Raw genomic sequence first — 13,980 nt, forward strand, 5'->3', positions numbered from 1 at the left:
AAAGTTTTGGCTTCTATTCTGAAATCCAAGGGTGTTGGTGGTTTGTACCCCTGTTGCTTGTTTATTAGCTGGTTCTATTGATTGGACCATAAGAAATTTAAGTGGTTCCTCCATCCAGGGTTATAAGCGTTTGAATGTGGATTGTTGGGCTATCTCTGGTTTAAGTTTCCTCCATTATTCACATAGTTCATTTGTTCTGTAGAGGGTTCATTAAAGCTGTTATATTCTGAATATCCTCCTCCATAGCTATCCTCATGTTGACTATTCATCCCTACTGCATTGGCTTGCATTTTGTCAAGCCTCCTTGTGAGCTGATCAAATTGAGCATTTATCATGCTTAAGGTGTCCACTTCCAGGACTCTTTCTATTCTCTTTGCATTTCCTCTTTCATTTGACCACTCATAATTATGGTATGCAACCCTCTTTAGAAGTTTGAGTGCTTGTGTCACTGTTTTTTCGATTAAGTCACCTTCTGCAGCTAAATCAATTGTGCTCCTTGTAGAGGGTAGTAACCCATTATAGAAATTTTGCACTAGTAGCCAATCCTCTTTGCCATGGTCTGGACATTCCCTCTGCAAGTCTTTATAACTTTCCCATGCATCATAGGGTGATTCACCTTCCTTTTGTCTGAAGGTGTTGAGCTCAAGTCTCAGTTTTACAGTCTTTGCAGGTGGAAAATACCTTGCTAGAAAAGCTTGTGAGAGGTTTTCCCAAGTGGTGAATGTTCCAGCTGGTTGAGAAAGTAACCACTTCCTTGCTCTATCTCGAAGGGTGAATGGAAGTGCTCTGAGTTTTATGGCTTGATCAGGCACTCCATTCATCTTAAATGTGTCACAAAGGGCAAGAAAGCACTAGAGCTGATAATGTGGATCTTCTGTTATTGAACTCGCAAACTGGGTTTGTTGAATCATTTGAAGCCATGCTAGTTTTAATTCAAAGTTGTTGGCTTCCACTGTGGGTCTAGTGACACTGGGTTGAAATCCTTGGACAGATGAGGCTCCGCAGTCTCTCAAGAGTCTTGGTTTATCATTATTATCGGCCATGGTTGGAATTTCAGGATCTTCTTGATTGTGCTCTTGATGTTTCCTTTCTCTCATGATGGCTCTTAGAGTTCTGTCTATCTCTGGATCACAGTCCAAAATTTCTTCTTCTGGCCTTGTTCTGGTCATATACCAGATCGGGCACTTGAGAGAAAAGAAAAGAAATAAAACAAATCAAACAAAATCAGGTAATAAATATAATTGCCTAAATCAGTTAAATTGCTTATCACTCGATATTACTAAAGCCAAATTCCCCAGCAATGGCGTCAAAAACTTATTTGCTGATTTTACAACCACCGCAAGTGCACGGATCACTAATAAGTAATAAAGTGATGAATGGAGTATCGTTCCCATGAGGAATTTGATTAGTAAGTACCAATCTACACAGTAATTTTGACTGTTTAGGCTATCGAACAATGAAAGAATGGAAGTTGTCTATTTTAAACACTGAAATGATAAAATTAAAATGAAGTAATCTATTTTGGAACAATTTTGAAATTAAGATTTCACACTTGAATCTTGCTATGGATGTTATCTTATTTATTTACTAGTTTTGAGAATCGTTTACCTTGATGGAAATCAGTCCTAAGGTATCCTAAGTCCTCTCTCAAGGTACCTAGGGTGTATTCTAATTAACTTAAACCCGACTTTCGTGGCGATCAGATTAATCAAAATCCCTTAAGGTCTTTGACTAATTTTGAAGTTCCACAAAGGTATCAGCCTATGTCTAGGTCAGAATTCCTAGGTTTAAGATCTTGATTTTCTAATATTAATCTTCACCTTTTAGTCCTTCAATTAATATCTACAATCAATACTAAGTGGGTACCAGCACATAGCATGCATTCAGATCACAAGAAATTAAATAAAGGAACAAATCTCAAATCCAATAAATAAAATTTAATGTCCATCCATAACAATGATTATAAGCATTACTCTCCCAATTCTAGAATATAAAAACTACTCACTCATGAGTTTAGCAAACATCATGATAAAAAGGTAAAGACAATAGAAAGAAATCATATAGAAGAAATAAAACAATAAAAATCCGTTTAAGGAGATGGAATGAAGGAACCGAAGAGAGTTTACAGCTTTGATGTTGTGGGACTTCGGCTGAGAACTCCCCTTGATACTGATATTTTTCTCCTTAAGACGGCCGAAGAGAGTGCAGAATGTGAGTTTCTCTAAAACTCTTAAAAGTGCTATAAAAAAGATCCTTCCTTGGGTGTTTTCTCTTTTTATTTATAATAGCCCTTCTAGGGTTAGGTCATTTTGAGTCCCAAAAGCCTTAGGAGTCTGATTTGAATATGTAAACAAGAGCGGGAATTCGGGTTTGAAAACTAGCTACCGCAAGGTACATGGCTCGTGTGTCACTACATGGCCCAGGGCTGTGTAACTTACTGGAGTAGGATTGTGGAGTCTTGCATTGGCACAGAGACTTACATGGGTATACACTGGCTGCACGGGCCTAGTTACATGGGTCATGTACTTTTGTTCTTAGAAAGTTCTTTAAGCTTGTGCCCAGTAGAGACTTACACGGGTCCCTGCAAATTACACGGGTCCAATTACACAACCCGTGTACTTTTGTTTCTCAATTGGCTCTCTGGATTTCATTTGGCAAAAGGTTACATGGGTCTGTGGCTTGGCTTACAGGGCCCGTGTACTTTGTATCAGTAGAAATTCTGAGCCTTTTGACTTCTCTAAGCTTCCCTTTTGCACTCCTATACTCTGGGGCTTCACCTAAACACCTAAAATGATGCAGAAAATATGAAATTAAGGGCTTGATAATAGAAATTACAAAAACTAATGAAATCGACTACTATGCATGAGATTACTTACCTAAATGCTATGAGATAGTATACAATTGTGCTTAAAAATATCTATACAATTCAAGTGCATCAACACCCATAGATGACTCGACTCTGATGCTTTGCTCCCTACTAGGAGCAGGTGCAAGTGCATGACTCTCTACCTCCTCCTCAATCGGTCTAGGAGACTCATGCTCTGAAGGATCAAATGCCATTGATCCTATAAAATAGACAAAGAACAAATCTGCATTAATGTCACCTTGACTCTATCTAAAGGCCCATACATGTGATGCAAACTATTTCTTTCTATCTATCTACGTCTAGAATTGCCTAAACCTTTGCTCTTATACCACTAAATGTGATACCCCTTACCCGTCTATAGTGTAGCTGAGTAAAGCGTGCCACATTCAGTGCCAGAGCACCCTATCTTATCTTGTCCTGTCCATTGTTACTTTTAAACTTTATAGAAAATATGTGATAATTTTTTTTATCACAAATTATTTCTATGGATACCCGGGTAGAGCCTCCTTTGTTTTATTAGCATCTGGCGGGTTCCACTATTCACATGTTAAAAATAATTTCATATGTATCTCATATATCTATACGTCATATCATATCATTTACAAATTTTCATGTAATTTCAAGAAAATAACAAAACTCATTCATATGAAAATTTACATACAAAAGCTTACAGCTTTATTTACAATCCAAAATATAATTACAATTTATTTACGTCACAAACTATAATTACATAATGTTTATATACAATGAACTAAAATACTAATCTATACATGGGCCCTACCAAAATAAAATGCAGATTGCTGAGGTGACTGTCTACAATCAGATCTTATACACCCTCTGTATCAGCATTATGCGGCTACTGCTGTGGTGGCTGTTGAGTCTGGTCTCCAGTACTTACATGATGAAAAAACCAACGTGCTAAGCTAATTGCCTAGTGGTGCATAATTTCAAAGAACAGTAACTAAATAATTCAAATAATAATTCTAAGTAATATTTTACAATTCTAGGTCAATTGTATATTTTATTGCACTTTGAGAATAAATTAATTATCAGGATCTTATCAGTGTATTTATTTCTTTTTCTGTCTTTTTAAAGTCATATCAATGTCTACTCTATTCATTTGTTTCATTATCAGTCTTTTAAAATTATATCAGTGCCCAAGTAACCTATAAAATTAAATGAGTATTTCTATTAGCTATGGATGATGAAAGAATGCACAAGGTAGTGAGAAATGTGTAAGGCTAAAACAATCGATGATACTTCATAATAAGGACATGACTTATCTAGAAATATTGTATTCATGTTTGTTCCCAAGTTATTTATATAAGATATAAATAAGATGGAATGGTAAGTCTCATGCCATATAACAAACATGATAAGCACTTATACATGATAAGTAGGCCGAACCAGTGACACTTATGACAAGCACATGGAGTTTACTCTTATCAATGCATTGTCATAAATCATATCAGTGCATATAATCTTTAGACCTGAGATAGCACAGTTATCTTATATATAAGTGGTTTGAGTTTGATACTGCTTTCATACTTGTATTGTGTATAGGTATATGGGCATGTGTTGGCGCCTACTAGTTATATATGGAGGTAGGTGTTGATCAAGAATGAATCTGTTCCTCTAAGTAAATAGAGATAAAATCCTATGTTCATTTAATTATTCTTGATATTTCAAGTTCCTGGCCAGGACAGATAGATTTAATTAGAAAATAGTTTCTGATGAGAAAATCTTTTTAATCAAGAACTGGAATTAAAAGAGAACATAATATTCATAGCAAATAGAATTTGACATAAACCATAACTCCAGCTTGAGTTAAGATTTTGTAACGGAGAGATTCTAGTGCATGGTAACATATGATTATAGGTTCATTTAAGGTAAACCTTATTACTAATTGGGTGGCCATAGCATACTATGCTAGGTGTTAACCATGGTCTATGATGTAACACCCCTAAGTTTGGTAGTGCGTTCTGCTGTTCCGGTGACTAGTGCTATCCGGACAGCTAGGATGCCTAGAACCACACTTTAATATGAGTGAGGAGACATAAAATAATGAAATACAAGAAAAGAAAATACAAGAAAAACAAAGGAAAAATCATAGCAAAGAAATGTAACCAAGTTAAGCGAGCCGGAAACCCTAGCGATGGGTGACCGCACTGGGAAGTCACGGCGTGGACCGTTGACTAGCCCTGGAAAATATTTTTAGGACTTGAATAGACCCTTATTGAAGTATAAATATCATTAGAAAAATCAAAGAAAAATTAAATAATTAGTACAAAGAAAAGTGAGAAATCGAAAAACAGACAAAACCCGGTGTTACCGAAAAATCGGGAATGCAACCCGAACAGGGGCATTATGGTCATTTGACATCCCGAAGTGTCTTTTCACCTAAATTTCCATTAAAAATAAATAATATTACACTTAGAAAATAAAATAAAAAATTAATTTGGTGGTACCTAAAGTAAATAGTGAGAATTAAGGGTTTAATGTGGGATTAAGTGAAAGTTTAACATATTATATGAGTAAGTGAGTAAGTGGACCACTAAGGGAATAAAATAAACACATAATGGGGCAGGTGTAAGTCCATAATGCAGCTGAAATGTTCATCTTCCTCACTTGGTCCTCCCATGCCGAATTGAAGAAGAAAAATCCTCCATGGCCATTTTTCAATCAAGCTCTCTTAACTCCTCCATTTCAACTCCAATCTCTTAGGTTCCTTCATGAAAAATTGTCTACACATCATAAGGAAGAGTTTGATACCAAATTTGAGAAGTTTAATCAAGGTTTGGCAAGTTCCAACCATAAGGTAATTTACATTTTTGAACTTTGCTTTGTTAAACCTTGTGTACATGTTATGGGTGTTGGATTTGTGAAGAAAATTTGCAAGTTTGAAGAGTTATTGAAATGTCCATTTTGGACAGCCATGGAGTCATGTATTTAATGATTTATTGTACATATATTTGATGAGGAATGATGTTGATTATGGTGATTTAATATCCTAGTAAATTATTTCACATATATATGGTGATTTTTGCATTTGGATGGAAATTGATGAATTGTAGGACACTTGGGTATTGAGGAGGATTTTCGGCAGCCTTGAACCTCTTGGATAAGTGTATGTGTTCATGAAGATATAGGCAGAATTGTAGCATTAAGGATTGATGGATATGTATATAGATTTATTTTGTAAAGTGTATGTGAGAATTAGTGATGTTTAGGTGTGTATGTGATTGTATTTAGACTTTGTAAATGTGAAGTTTAATTGGTGTATTGAGGATAATTGTAATCTGCCCAAAGTGATGATAATGTAAAGTGGAATATGTTTTTGGTAATGAACCAAAACAGAAATGGTAGGAAAGTAAACATATTGCAAGGTAAATGTGTCATGGATGTGTGTTTAAGCAAGGTAACTAAGGGCAGTGTACATTTTAGCCAATAAGTTTAAATGTATAACCTCAATTGGTATGAAACCAATTGGAGGTGAAACTAGGCACAAAATGTGCCAACTTTCATTGAGAAAACATACCAAAATTCTGCTTGCAAGGTGACCTAAGAAAATGACCAATTCGGATTAGGTGCAATTAGGACCTGAAAAATGACCAATTGGGCAGCAGTGAGTATTTAGGCCATAACTCACTCAAAACAAGTCCAATTGACCTGAAATTTTAACCATGAATAGTTAAGACCCATACCTACAAGTCTTATGAAGACACCAAAGCCCAGAAATGACCGTAAGCAAGTCAAACAACTTGCACAAGTTCGGGTCCAAAAACTGGCCGAACCAGAGTTGACCAAATTGACCTAAAAATGACCTAATCTGATGCCATTTGACCAGCAATAGTATAATGACCATAACTCGGTCCAATTAACTCGGAATGACCTAAAATTTTGTACCGCGGTCCATAAGACATAGATCTACAAGTTTGTAGTTTTGACCGAAACCCGAAAACCGAGGGAACTAGGTCGTCCGGCTAGGTCAAACTAGTATTCCGGAATCAAGCAAGTTGCATTAAAATGCACTAAACAAGGAAACGAGTTTGGTAAAACGTACCAACCCTAAAATACTATCGAATATGACATATTGATAACGTTAAGACCTAATTTACCTAGAACACATTGAGGGTCGATATATGGGTTGATTAAGCAAACAAAGGTATTCAGTGAATTGTTTATCAAACATTATTGTTAGAGGCAAATTAAATTAGCACTGAGACACTTCAAATTGTGTTTCTCAGTTACTAAAGACTCAGGGAAAGGGAAGCAAACACTGAGTCTAGACCAGAAGAAACGATCATCGAGGTTTGTGCACAACAACTATTTCTCTTGAATTTTTCAATTGAAATAAATATTGACTATTTGTATATTATTGTTTTAAATTGTGGAAATGTGTTTGATGGACACTTATTGATTGAAAAACATTGTGAATGGTTTGAAACTGTGAAAAATTGTTTGAATGGTATTGATGGATACTCATTGATTGAAAAGCACTGTAAATGGTTTTTGTGGAAATTGAAGTGAATTACGAATTGTGTTGCCATTTTGTGAATGAAATTATAACTTTGGAAAGTTATTGAATTCTTACGGATCATTTGAATAAAATGTTGGAATTGTTTTGACTCACAATTGGCATGACACTGATACTATGTTCCTCCTCCATTAATGGGGTGAGTGTGATTATTCCTCCCTCTTTGACTTATCAGTCTGGGGTGAGTATGATTATGTTCCTCCCTCTTTGACTTGTCGATGCGAGATGAGTGTGGATGAGTTCTCATTATTTAGCTAGCTTCCTACCTCATTGATTTCGATTATTGGGGTGAGTATGTCTTGTCGTGGTGTACAACACGGCATGTACGAAAAAAATTGTGTCATGGCTTGAATTGTGATATTGATTGGCAACACTGGATTCTTCAGTTATTTGATCGAATTGTGTTATTGATTTGCAAAACGATATTATTCAGTTATTTGATCGAATTGTGTTATTGATTTGCAAAACGATATTATTCAGTTATTTGATCGAATTGTGTTATTGATTTGCAAAACGATATTATTCAGTTATTTGACCAAATTGTGATATTGATCGGCAACACTGTGTTATTCAGTAATTTGATCAAATTGTGTATGAATTGGCAATACGGTATTCTTAAACTATTTGACTAAATTGTGTTATTATGAATTTTGATAATTTGTGAATTGGAGTTTAAATTCCTCATGACATTCATTGTCTTGAATTTAACTATGGTTTTACGTATCCACTATTTATATGGTTTATGAATTATGATTTAAAGTTGTATTTGGTTAATGTTGTGCACCACTGAGACATTGTCTCAAATGATAGCTTTATTCTGTCGCAGTGACAGACAGACTAGGTCGCTAAATCTTGCCAGCGAGAGATTTTTGGGTATAGTGAGTATATCACAGTTGGCATTTTATACTGTAATGTATATTCACTATATGTATATTTTGTTTTGGTTTTGAGCAGTTGCAAATTCAAATTGTACCTTAAAGTTGTAAATTAATTATGAGTTATTTGACTTGTAAAAATTGTATTATATTTCCTTATCTCAGACTTTGAAAAATTTCTATGGATTTGAATTGAGAAAAATGTTGTGTTGAGAAGTATGTTGGAGTTGAGATTTGGAAATATATTGAAGTGTGCTTTTTATAGGTTTTCTGAAGAACTGTTTTGTCCAAAATACAGATGGCACTCTGCCAAAATTTTTACTGAAATTCGAAATAATCCAAAGGAGTTAGCTATTTCACTTCAGTTCACAAAAGTTTTTAATACCTGTAAATAGTGCTCACCACTGTAAAAGAAGTAAGAAAAGTTTTAAAATCCCTTGTAGTGTATTTAATGGGTTATCGAGACGGAGTTGGTAATTCATTAGGTATACTACGGATCATGTTATGCCTACAGAGGGGTAGGTGTGACTTGTTTTAGTGGTATCGAGCAAAGTTTTTAAATTGTTTTCACATGTTATTTGAATATTCTTTCTTCACAGTACAACTGCTCAATATCATTGTTTGATACATACAGTACATTACATTATAAATATGCACTAACAAGAGGAAATCTTCTTGTATTATTGTTCAGGAGATCTAAAATCCTCGCATTGACTATGGAAGAGGGTGATCGTTCAGTCGATCAATTTATTGAGGCTGAGGTGCAAGGGGATGCCCCAGTCGTACATAATGTTAGTGCTTCAAAGACCAGCCCTACAAGATCTGCAGCTTCTGCTCAATTCGCCACAGATGGCTGCAAAGTTCCAACAAATGGCTGGTAATGTGCCTACTCAAGTCCCAATACAGACACCAGTGGTACAACCACAGTCTTCTGCTAGACAATATGACAAATTGATGAAATATGGGGCTACAGAGTTCAAGGGGACAGTAGATCCTCTAGAGGCAGAACAATGGATAGAAAGGATGGATAGGGTATTCAAGAAACTGCATTGTACAGAAGAGCTCAGATTTGAGTACTCGAGATCTTTGCTACTGGGGATGCTTATGACTGGTGGAAAACCATTCCCCACACCGCAGTAGAACCTGCAGTGCTAACATGGAATGACTTCCTCAGGGAATTCAGGCAGAAATATGTCCCTGATGCTTATGTAGACCAGAAGCTGCAAGAGTTCCTAAGTCTGAAATAGGGGAGCAGATTAGTGGCTGAATATGAAAGGGAATTTTTCCGCCTGAGCCATTATGCAGTAAGTCTACTTTCTACCAGTAGGGAGAGATGTAAGAGGTTTGAAACCGGCTTGAAGCCTAGTATCAGATTACAAGTGGTCGGATTCAAACATAACAACTTCTCTGAACTTATTTCTCAAGCACTAGAATTAGAAAGAATTGAATCTGAAGCGGCTCTTGAGAAAAAGAAATCAGAGAAGATGGAAAAAGAGGGAAAGTCAGCAGAACAGAGTTCTAGTGGTCCTACTGGAAAGAGGAAAAACTTTGGGGGATACGACAGAGATAGTAAGAAGTCCGGTAGAGATAGATCTTTTAGACATAAACCACCTCGATCGGATCAGCAAACTCAACAGAAACCCAGGAATGCGCTGTCAGATCGACTTTGTGAAACTTGTGGTAAACCACATAGTGGGGTATGTTATAGAGCCGTAGGAGCATGTTTTAACTGTGGAGAGACTGGCCATTTTGCTAGGGATTGTGTAAATCCAGGTCGTTCTGGATCATTTACTACACCAAAGGGATCAACCCAAGTTTCTACCCCAAATAGTTCACCATCAGTTAGTAGAGGCAGAGGTAGAGGTAGGGGCAGTACACCTAGAAGTCAAAGTACTGTGAATCAGCCAGAACAAGGTGATGCTTCAGCTGGAATATACGCTATACAGCAGAGAGAAGAGGCTTAGACTTTTGACATTATTGCTGGTACCTTCTCAATTAGCAACTAAGATATATATATGTATTGTTTGACCTGGAGTTTGCATACTTTTATGTTAGTGTTAGAACTACATGTTCTGTTGTTATTCCTTTACAGGGGAATAAATTTTGATGCATTAGTGATTAGTCCTTAAGATAAGGATTGTGATAATAAGTGAAATTAGTTTTGAAAGAGTTTATCGGCGAAAAGTATTTTCTAACACACCATAAATTATAAAGCTAATTAGTGAGCCTACTTAATGTAAGGCAAGAGGACGTAAAAGTAAGATGCAGTAATGGAATTGCTCTTGATAAGGGCAAGGAGGTTACTGTTAGAAATTGCTAATGGATATTGTAATCAGAATAAGATTCGAATATCAGTGAATTCAAAAAGGATAAAAGATAGGAAAATTTGATCTATTGGGATGTATCGTAGTAACTATGTAATGTTCTTGATGTTTATACTGTAAGCTGCAGATTACAGTACTGACTTGAGATTATTGTGTAGAGCTACGTACTACCCGATAGTATACCTAGCTAAGAATAGTTACCAACGGCATCTGTTTTGGTATAGTTATGCCAGGACAGAATTTAATTGTTAGAAATAAGTTTGAAAATCCTACTTAGGGATCTAAAACTTAAAAGTTAGAATATCGAAAGGTTAAAGTTCAGTACAAAAAAGAAGTAAGTTATAGAATATTGACAGATAAAAAGAGTTATGGAAGTAGAGATTTGAACAGTTGATTCATATATAACAAAGAAATATTATGAATGTGAGGAAGACTATGGACTAGAATGGTCAGAGGACCAATGACTGATGAATGATTCTAACATGACCTCAAGGGTCATTCAAGAAGGAACGTGAACCGAAATATTAGACAACACAATAGCAAGAGGAGATTAGTATTATACAAACAAATTAAACGTTGTATTAGATTGTTAAAAGAAGATTATACGATCATATAGAAAGGAGAAAATAAACGTATGACTATTGTAAGATAGCTATTGGGTAAAATTTCGTGGATGAAATTTATTTAAGGGGGGGAGAATTGTAACACCCCTAAGTTTGGTAGTGCGTTCTGCTGTTCCGGTGACCAGTGCTATCCGGACAGCTAGGATGCCTAGAACCACACTTTAATATGAGTGAGGAGACATAAAATAATGAAATACAAGAAAAGAAAATACAAGAAAAATAAAGGAAAAATCATAGCAAAGAAATGTAACCAAGTTAAGCGAGCCGGAAACCCTAGCGATGGGTGATCAGACTGGAAGTCACGGCGTGGACCGTTGACTAGCCCTGGACTGCGGGGAACCCTGGAAAATATTTTTAGGACTTGAATAGACCCTTAATGAAGTATAAATATCATTAGAAAAATCAAAGAAAAATTAAATAATTAGTACAAAGAAAAGTGAGAAATCGAAAAACGGACAAAACCCGGTGTTACCGAAAAATCGGGAATGCAACCCGAACAGGGGCATTATTGTCATTTGACATCCCGAAGTGTCTTTTCACCTAAATGTCCATTAAAAAAAAATAATATTACACTTAGAAAATAAAATGAAAAATTAATTTGGTGGTACCTAAAGTAAATAGTGACAATTAAGGGTTTAATGTGGGATTAAGTGAAAGTTTAACATATTATATGAGTAAGTGAGTAAGTGGACCACTAAGGGAATAAAATAAACACATAATGGGGCAGGTGTAAGTCCATAATGCAGCTGAAATGTTCATCTTCCTCACTTGGTCCTCCCATGCCGAATTGAAGAAGAAAAATCCTCCATGGACATTTTTCAATCAAGCTCTCTTAACTCCTCCATTTCAACTCCAATCTCTTAGGTTCCTTCATGAAAAATTGTCTACACATCATAAGGAAGAGTTTGATACCAAATTTGAGAAGTTTAATCAAGGTTTGGCAAGTTCCAACCATAAGGTAAGTTTACATTTTTGAACTTTGCTTTGTTAAACCTTGTGTACATGTTATGGGTGTTGGATTTGTGAAGAAAATTTGCAAGTTTGAAGAGTTATTGAAATGTCCATTTTGGACAGACATGGAGTCATGTATTTAATGATTTATTGTACATATATTTGATGAGGAATGATGTTGATTATGGTGATTTAATATCCTAGTAAATTATTTCACATATATATGGTGATTTTTGCATTTGGATGGAAATTGATGAATTGTAGGACACTTGGGTATTGAGGAGGATTTTCGGCAGCCTTGAACCTCTTGGATAAGTGTATGTGTTCATGAGGATATAGGCAGAATTGTAGAATTAAGGATTGATGGATATGTATATAGATTTATTTTGTAAAGTGTATGTGAGAATTAATGATGTTTAGGTGTGTATGTGATTGTATTTAGACTTTGTAAATGTGAACTTTAATTGGTGTATTGAGGATAATTGTAATCTGCCCAAAGTGATGATAATGTAAAGTGGAATATGTTTTTGGTAATGAACCAAAACAGAAATGGTAGGAAAGTAAACATATTGCAAGGTAAATGTGTCATGGATGTGTGTTTAAGCAAGGTAACTAAGGGCAGTGTACATTTTAGCCAATAAGTTTAAATGTGTAACCTCAATTGGTATGAAACCAATTGGAGGTGAAACTAGGCACAAAATGTACCAACTTTCATTGAGAAAACATACCAAAATTCTGCTTGCAAGGTGACCTAAGAAAATGACCAATTCGGATTAGGTGCAATTAGGACCTGAAAAATGACCAATTGGGCAGCAGTGAGTGTTTAGGCCATAACTCACTCAAAATAGGTCCAATTGACCTGAAATTTTAACCATGAATAGTTAAGACCCATACCTACAAGTCTTATGAGGACACTAAAGCCCAGAAATGATCATAAGCAAGTCAAACAACTTGCACAAGTTCGGGTCCAAAAACTGGCCGAACCAGAGTTGACCAAATTGACCTAAAAATGACCTAATCTGATGCCATTTGACCAGCAATAGTATAATGACCATAACTCGGTCCAATTAACTCGTAATGACCTAAAATTTTGTACCGCGGTCCATAAGACATAGATCTACAAGTTTGTAGTTTTGACCGAAACCCGAAAACCGAGGGAACTAGGTCGTCCGGCTAGGTCAAACTAGTATTCCGGAATCCAGCAAGTTGCATTAAAATGCACTAAACAAGGAAACGAGTTTGGTAAAACGTACCAACCCTAAAATACTATCGAATATGACATATTGATAACGTTAAGACCTAATTTACCTAGAACACATTGAGGGTCGATATATGGGTTGATTAAGCAAACAAAGGTATTCAGTGAATTGTTTATCGAACATTATTGTTAGAGGCAAATTAAATTAGCACTGAGACACTTCAAATTGTGTTTCTCAGTTACTAAAGACTCAGGGAAGGGGAAGCAAACACTGAGTCCAGACCAGGAAGACAGTCATCAGAGGTTTGTGCACAACAACTATTTCTCTTGAATTTTTCAATTGAAATAAATATTGACTATTTGTATATTATTGTTTTAAATTGTGGAAATGTGTTTGATGGACACTTATTGATTGAAAAACATTGTGAATGGTTTGAAACTGTGAAAAATTGTTTGAATGGTATTGACGGATACTCATTGATTGAAAAGCACTGTAAATGGTTTTTGTGGAAATTGAAGTGAATTACGAATTGTGTTGCCATTTTGTGAATGAAATTATAACTTTGGAAAGTTATTGAATTCTTACGGATCATTTGAATAAAATGT

The 13,980-nt window shown here is 35.6% G+C and overlaps 1 non-coding gene across 1 annotated transcript; it reads left to right on the top strand.

Annotated features, from left to right (window-relative positions):
* Positions 1–549: 549 nt before the first annotated feature.
* LOC131174327 (small nucleolar RNA R71) lies at positions 550–656 on the top strand. Its single transcript, XR_009144575.1, has one exon. It is a non-coding gene; the product is annotated as a small nucleolar RNA R71 (small nucleolar RNA).
* The last annotated feature ends 13,324 nt before the right edge of the window (positions 657–13,980 follow it).

This window comes from Hevea brasiliensis, chromosome 15 (assembly GCF_030052815.1).
Source record: "Hevea brasiliensis isolate MT/VB/25A 57/8 chromosome 15, ASM3005281v1, whole genome shotgun sequence".
Taxonomy (NCBI): Eukaryota; Viridiplantae; Streptophyta; class Magnoliopsida; order Malpighiales; family Euphorbiaceae; genus Hevea; species Hevea brasiliensis.